The sequence below is a fragment of the Gambusia affinis genome, linkage group LG09 (genome assembly GCF_019740435.1).
Source record: "Gambusia affinis linkage group LG09, SWU_Gaff_1.0, whole genome shotgun sequence".
NCBI lineage: Eukaryota > Metazoa > Chordata > Actinopteri > Cyprinodontiformes > Poeciliidae > Gambusia > Gambusia affinis.
In genome coordinates this window covers 13,588,984-13,594,983 of record NC_057876.1, presented here as the reverse complement: position 1 = coordinate 13,594,983, position 6,000 = coordinate 13,588,984, and the positions used below count along the sequence as shown (strand labels likewise).

At 35.7% G+C, this 6,000-nt stretch overlaps 1 long non-coding RNA gene across 1 annotated transcript; it reads left to right on the top strand.

The window, feature by feature from the left end:
• The first annotated feature begins 229 nt into the window (after positions 1 to 229).
• LOC122837621 lies at positions 230 to 1,817 on the top strand. Its single transcript, XR_006371802.1, has 3 exons — positions 230 to 554; positions 950 to 1,063; positions 1,508 to 1,817. It is a non-coding gene; the product is annotated as an uncharacterized LOC122837621 (long non-coding RNA).
• The last annotated feature ends 4,183 nt before the right edge of the window (positions 1,818 to 6,000 follow it).

Genomic DNA, 6,000 nt, shown 5'->3' with positions numbered 1-6,000 from the left:
CACATTTTCAGTCACGCATACGAAGTTCCTTGTTTACTGAGCTGCTATCAAGAAAGAAATGAACTCTACACAAGTAGCACACGTTAAGGACCCCGATGTACAATTAGCTGTCTTAGCAGTTGCCTGACCCAAATGTTATTAAATCAACTATGTGCTCTAGTGGGGATTCAGAACAATATGTACATGTAAATTTTCTCCATCTTTTTCAGCATTATCTGTGGCTCCTGAGACAAAATGTGATGCCAGGCTGTTAATCTTCTCATGCAATCCTGTTTCTGGAGCGACTTTGTACCTCAGACTGATGACCAATGCCACTGGTTATGTGCTGGTGTTTTCAAAGATTCTCCCCAGTGAGCATTTAAAAGTGTTCATTGTGAAGAACGGAACGGTGAAAATACGTGAGTCCTACAGGAACAGAGTCGAGTTTTCCATCGACACCGGCACGCTCAAGATCACTGATCTACAGGTGGACGATGCAGGCCAGTACAGTTTTGATGTCTACACTCCAATTGGCTTGATTGTGCAAAAGCTCAGTTTCACCCTCAATGTCGGAGGTAAATTTCAAAAATATATTCTAACGTTTTAATCTGATAAGTTTGCTTTTTTTCTTCTTTTTTTTTAACATTTATTTTAAATTTTTTTATTTCCATTTTTATGTAAAATAAGACACCTGTAGCTTCTCGATGAATTTATTCTGTTCATCTTTTCCCTCTAAAATCTGTTTATTAAATATAAATACTAGATGTTCTTCTGGAATAGAACTTCAAAGATTTTAAAATCACAATTCAGCATTTAGAAAACACAAGAAAATTGCAAGACGTTTTTCTTATTTTTTTTTCATTAAAGCTTTCAAAGGCATCTGTAATTTTACTACAATGCTTTAAAGGAAAAATAGAAATTAACACAAATTTTACAAAATGTCATGTTCCTTTTTTAATTTTTTTTTTAGGGAAAAAATCCAATATGATATCCATCAAAATATCAATCTTTCCAGTGGTGGGTGTTCTCATTTTGATTTTGGTTGGCTGTGTGGTTTAGAAGAGGAAGCCCTGCAGGAAGACAGGTAATTTTTAATAAAGGTGACATCTGCTCAAGCATTACAAATGAGATACTCGATGTTTGGTAAAGTTGTGTTCAATTGTTTTTGGATCGTTATGGCCATCCTCAGTTTTGTGAATATTTTGAAGCCATTAACACCGAAAGAACAGCTTGACAATATGAAATAATGCTGAGTTTTTAAAGCTTTTCTGTCAGTTGATATTGCTGCAGTGAAAAGTTCACTATTCAACATTTGTGAATATAATTTTCTAGAGAAAGAGCATTCTTCATAAACACCTCGTCATTGTTTGACTTTTAAACTTTTGGCCTAAACCACTTTCATTGTTTTTGATTACAGAGGAAAGTCCATTGATAAATTTATTTTTTTGAACTGTCAAATGTTGTGACGAATATCAAGTTTTTTCTTTAACTAATCATTATTTTTAATAATTTTTTCTTATTTGTGCAGGTTACCAGACGTTACACTGAAAACTGAGACCATCATATTAAACTTCAACATTCATGACCTGGAAACCAAAATCATCTGTTGTTTGAACTCTTAGCAGCTGAGGAAGACATTGCTTAAATATAGATTAAAAATTATGATTAAGTCTGATAATTAAGCGCAACTACTTTTTGGTCAAGTCTAACCTTTTATTTGCTTTATGATGTGCTTTTAAGATTGCTGATACAATCGTTATTGTGTTACGCATTATTAATGTACTCCTCTTTTCTCGTTTTATTTCTAACAGCTGTTGCTTGTTCATTTTTGGTTTTTGTTTTACACAGACAATTACTTGATTTCTCACATTTTATTTTATTAATTTGCATTTTAAATGATTTGGAAATAATAAAGACATCATATGCAATTGCAAAGCAGAGTGAAATGATTTATATGATTCAAAATTTTAATATGCTATTGAGTTTTTGACTAAACAGGATAACTCTGTGGATTCATCAAGCAGCATGCTGAACAACACTGCTTCTACAGAATGCATCATAGTGAAAGTACCAAAAGGTTTATTTCAAGAGGCATTTGCAGAACAGGTGATAGTTCCTTATTCTTTGTTTTTATGAGAATTTGCCTAATATATAAGAAATGCTTTGTTTCAGACAGTTATTCTTTGTTGTTATTGTTTTATAGAAGGTTTAATTACAAGTCAATCATAGAAAATTCCAAAGTATTTTCTGAAATTTCAGCAATTTTTTCTTGGGCACTACTTACCTGTACAGTTTTTTCCCCCATGAGCAGAAAGACAAATTGATTTTTTTTACTTAATAGCACCCACTTGCTTATAAATCTTATTGAAAAGGTTTTTAATCTCAAGAAATAATCTGATGCTTTGATGATGAGCTAAAACTGTTCACACAGCTCTCAGTTGCTGCAAAGCCTTCAGGGTTTTTCTGGACTTACTTATTGTTGTCATTTGCATTTACATACTTCCAGTTGACAATTTACTGTGCTCCTTTTGAATCTGAAAAGCACATAAAGTGCCTTGCTGTATATCAAAGAAGGCCAAAAAATATTCAGCAAACTTCCTCATTTCTCTACTTCATTGCATCAACTATAACCAGTTTTCCTGTTCATTAAACCGTTACCCACAGTGTGACACAGCCACCACCATGTTTTGCATTAAATAAAATGAACTTTGTTGTCATGATGTGATGTGTAATGAAATCACACGCAGGTGCCCTCTATTTAGACGACTTCACAAGGATAAGTTGCACAAGAGTAAATATTGTCACTTTAATTTTATATAATTTTTTTAGAAAGGTTCTGAATGGCTACACTGCAAGCAGCTGCACCCTGGTGATAATGAAAAGCATGCTTAATGTCTGCTCAAGGATTTCCCTTATTTACACTAAAAGCTAAAGCTTTAATAACCACAACGAGCAGAGGGATACTTGCAAGTGTAAAAAAGAAAAAAACAAAAAGGTTGTTGACACTGTGGCCACATTACTGGTTTCAACTCACAGTCACACGGTCTATTTTCAAGTACCATCCCCCCCCCCACCTCTTATGGTCAGTGTGAGCACAGGACAAATAAAGCTTTGTAGCATTTGTCCAGTCACAAAAAAATGTTCCTTAACCCAACAGGAAGTGGTTTTTACCGTAGGTTGTCCAGAACTGAAACAGTTCCTCCGCTGGTGAGGCTTCAAATCACTCAGTGCCACATGCATTGCAGCATCTTTCTTTGGCTCTTCTCAGTTTCCATCTGCAAACATTTTCTGATGAAGATGCAGGAGAATCTCTTAGGTTTCCAGGTTCAGGCCTAAAGACAAGAGAAGCCTTCAGGCCTCAATTGGAGCGAGGGCGGATTGTTGGTGCAAAGGCCGACGATACTGATCTCCACACATTCTGGTACCAACAGTATGGTTTTGTTTTTTTTCAGTTCCTCAGAGGCTCTGAAAAAATTTTGAGGTTCCTTTTTCTCTAAGGTACTCTATTTCACTTTCAGTTGGCAGTGTGGCATCACTTTATGTGCAGATCTTTGAAGCTCTACATGTAAGTCTCCCCAGACACAACATAAAATGATATTCAAATGTTTTGACGTCTTGTGATGCTTCCCAGACAGAATCCAGATGTCTGCTACACTCCATGTGCCCAACGGACACCTCCTCACTTGTCTGATTACACTTACATGGGGGAATTTTTCTGCCATAATTCGAGCACACATTTTCAATCTGAAAGCAGGATTACATGTCTTTTGTTCTCAAAACGTTTAATACTTGTTTCTACATTTTCAGGCACACCCACAAGAAGGAAGCTAGTGGGTGTGCCACTATAAAAACGCCTTTGATAGTGTTTTTGAGAAAAATGATCAAAAACACTGAGATGTTGCCAAGTGATGGTACATTTTTGCTCCAAGCGAGAGAAAAAACTGCGAGCAGAGAGGTTTGCAAGTGGAGATTTGATCAGAGTAGACATACGTTTTGAGTGTGAGGAGAAGGTTTTGAGGAAGCACAGCAAATATTTGAAAGAGAGCAGAAGTTTAGAGTACAAGTATTAAAAGTTTTGAGAACAAAAGACGTGAAATCCTGGGTTTAGACTGAAAATGTTTGCCCTTGAATTATGGCAGAAAAATCCCACCAAAAGAACCCTTCTGATAGGTTAATACAAAAAATATATATTTGAAACGTACTGTCAAGAAGAGAATACTGGACCTCCAAAAATCTGGTTCATTCTTGAATAAAACTTCCAGAGTTCTGAAGGTGCCATTAGAAGGCATGGATATACAAGTATAAACACCTTGGTAACATCCAGCAATAGGCCTCACCTACCTCACTACTTAACCTCTTTTGAGGTGTTTTGTTCCATATTAAATGTTAAACAGCAGAAATCCATCCAATGTTCTTTAAAAATATATTTCTACTTAAACAGGAATTTACCTGACTGAACCCTGCACCAACATGCACACACATGCCACTCACAGAGGAAGAAGCCATTATTCCCAAAGCACATTTAAAAAGGCCAGATCACAATAACATCCAAGGGATAAATATCAGGGACAAATATCTCAAATCTAAAACAAGGGGAGTATTTTTACATCGTTAGTAAGTGAATAAAGATATTTAACTCAACAATGTCACACATATTTCAAAGTTAACCGTAAAGTTTTGACGATGTAGCTTCTACAGCTATTTTCACTTGTTTTATAAGGTGGTTGGCACACATTCTCCAACCTCTGAATGTATGCCTGCCTCATTTTCCCCCAACCCCAACCACCAACAGACCACACACTCTCTCACTATGCTCAAAGGTTTCTAACACTTTAGGCCGCCTGTGTGGTTGTGCTTTTATTTTTCCACACATCTGCTGTGAACTGTAGTGCCCTAAATGTCAAAGCCCTTTATTTAGATTTAAGACACAAATTAACCCCGAGCAGACAAGAGAAGATACATAATTTTCAAAATTGTGAATTACAATAAATTTATAGTGTGCCACACATTAGCCTCAGTTACTTTGATACTCCTATTGAAAATCTACACCAACCTATTGGTTTCAATAGCAACCATTTTAGTAAATTTTACTAATTTTATCTGAGTATGCTACATTTGATTGTTACAGAACATTAGTTAACAAAAAACATCATGAAAATGAGGGAACACAACAAACATGTTGGGGTAAAATACTGTGGCGAATCTACCCAGACATAACTATTTGCATAAACTTATTTTAAGAAAGGAGAGAAGCAACCAAGAGAGAACATACAATGCAATGCATACAATGTGCAATCTAAAACTCTGTCCAACACAGTAAAGTGGAACAAGAAAAGTAATTGTTGAAAGAAGTCCTGTTTGTCTCAAAGAGAACACAACATGCATTCAAGTTTAAGGCACTCTAATGAGATGTCTGGTAAACCTTTAAAACTATGTGAGGAAAACTTTGACCTAGTATTTCTATAACTAAACACACCATACCCACTGTGAAACATGGTGGTGGCAGCATCATGCTATAGGTTATATATTTTTTCTTTATTTCAACAGATCCAATTAGTTAATTGCACCTCCATGTAATTTGAGAAGTTGTTCACCTTTAAGGTTACTGCCACATTGCATGAGCGCGAAGTAAGTCCTGAAAAATAAAAACTCAGTTAGAGATAACAGTAAAAACCACAGGCTCAGATGTTAGGCTGCCACTGACACTCACCCATAAGTATATTTGTTTCCCACTGTAAGATTCTGCATCATGCACAGTGGAATATTTTATTTCAATATAAGCGTCTCATCTTATCAGATATAGACAAACAGCTTCCTTTGTCTTTCTTCCCCTTTTTGGTAAAGTAAGTACAGAAAATGAAAATCCAAGACGCATTGGCAACATGTGGTTAAAATATTGTCATCCGGGAGAGGTACATATTACATCATACATATCACATGTATGATGTAATATGTAAAGAGGAAAGAGAGACTTTGTCCCATGTAAGACATATTTCTCAAGACAATGTAGCAACGGCATGA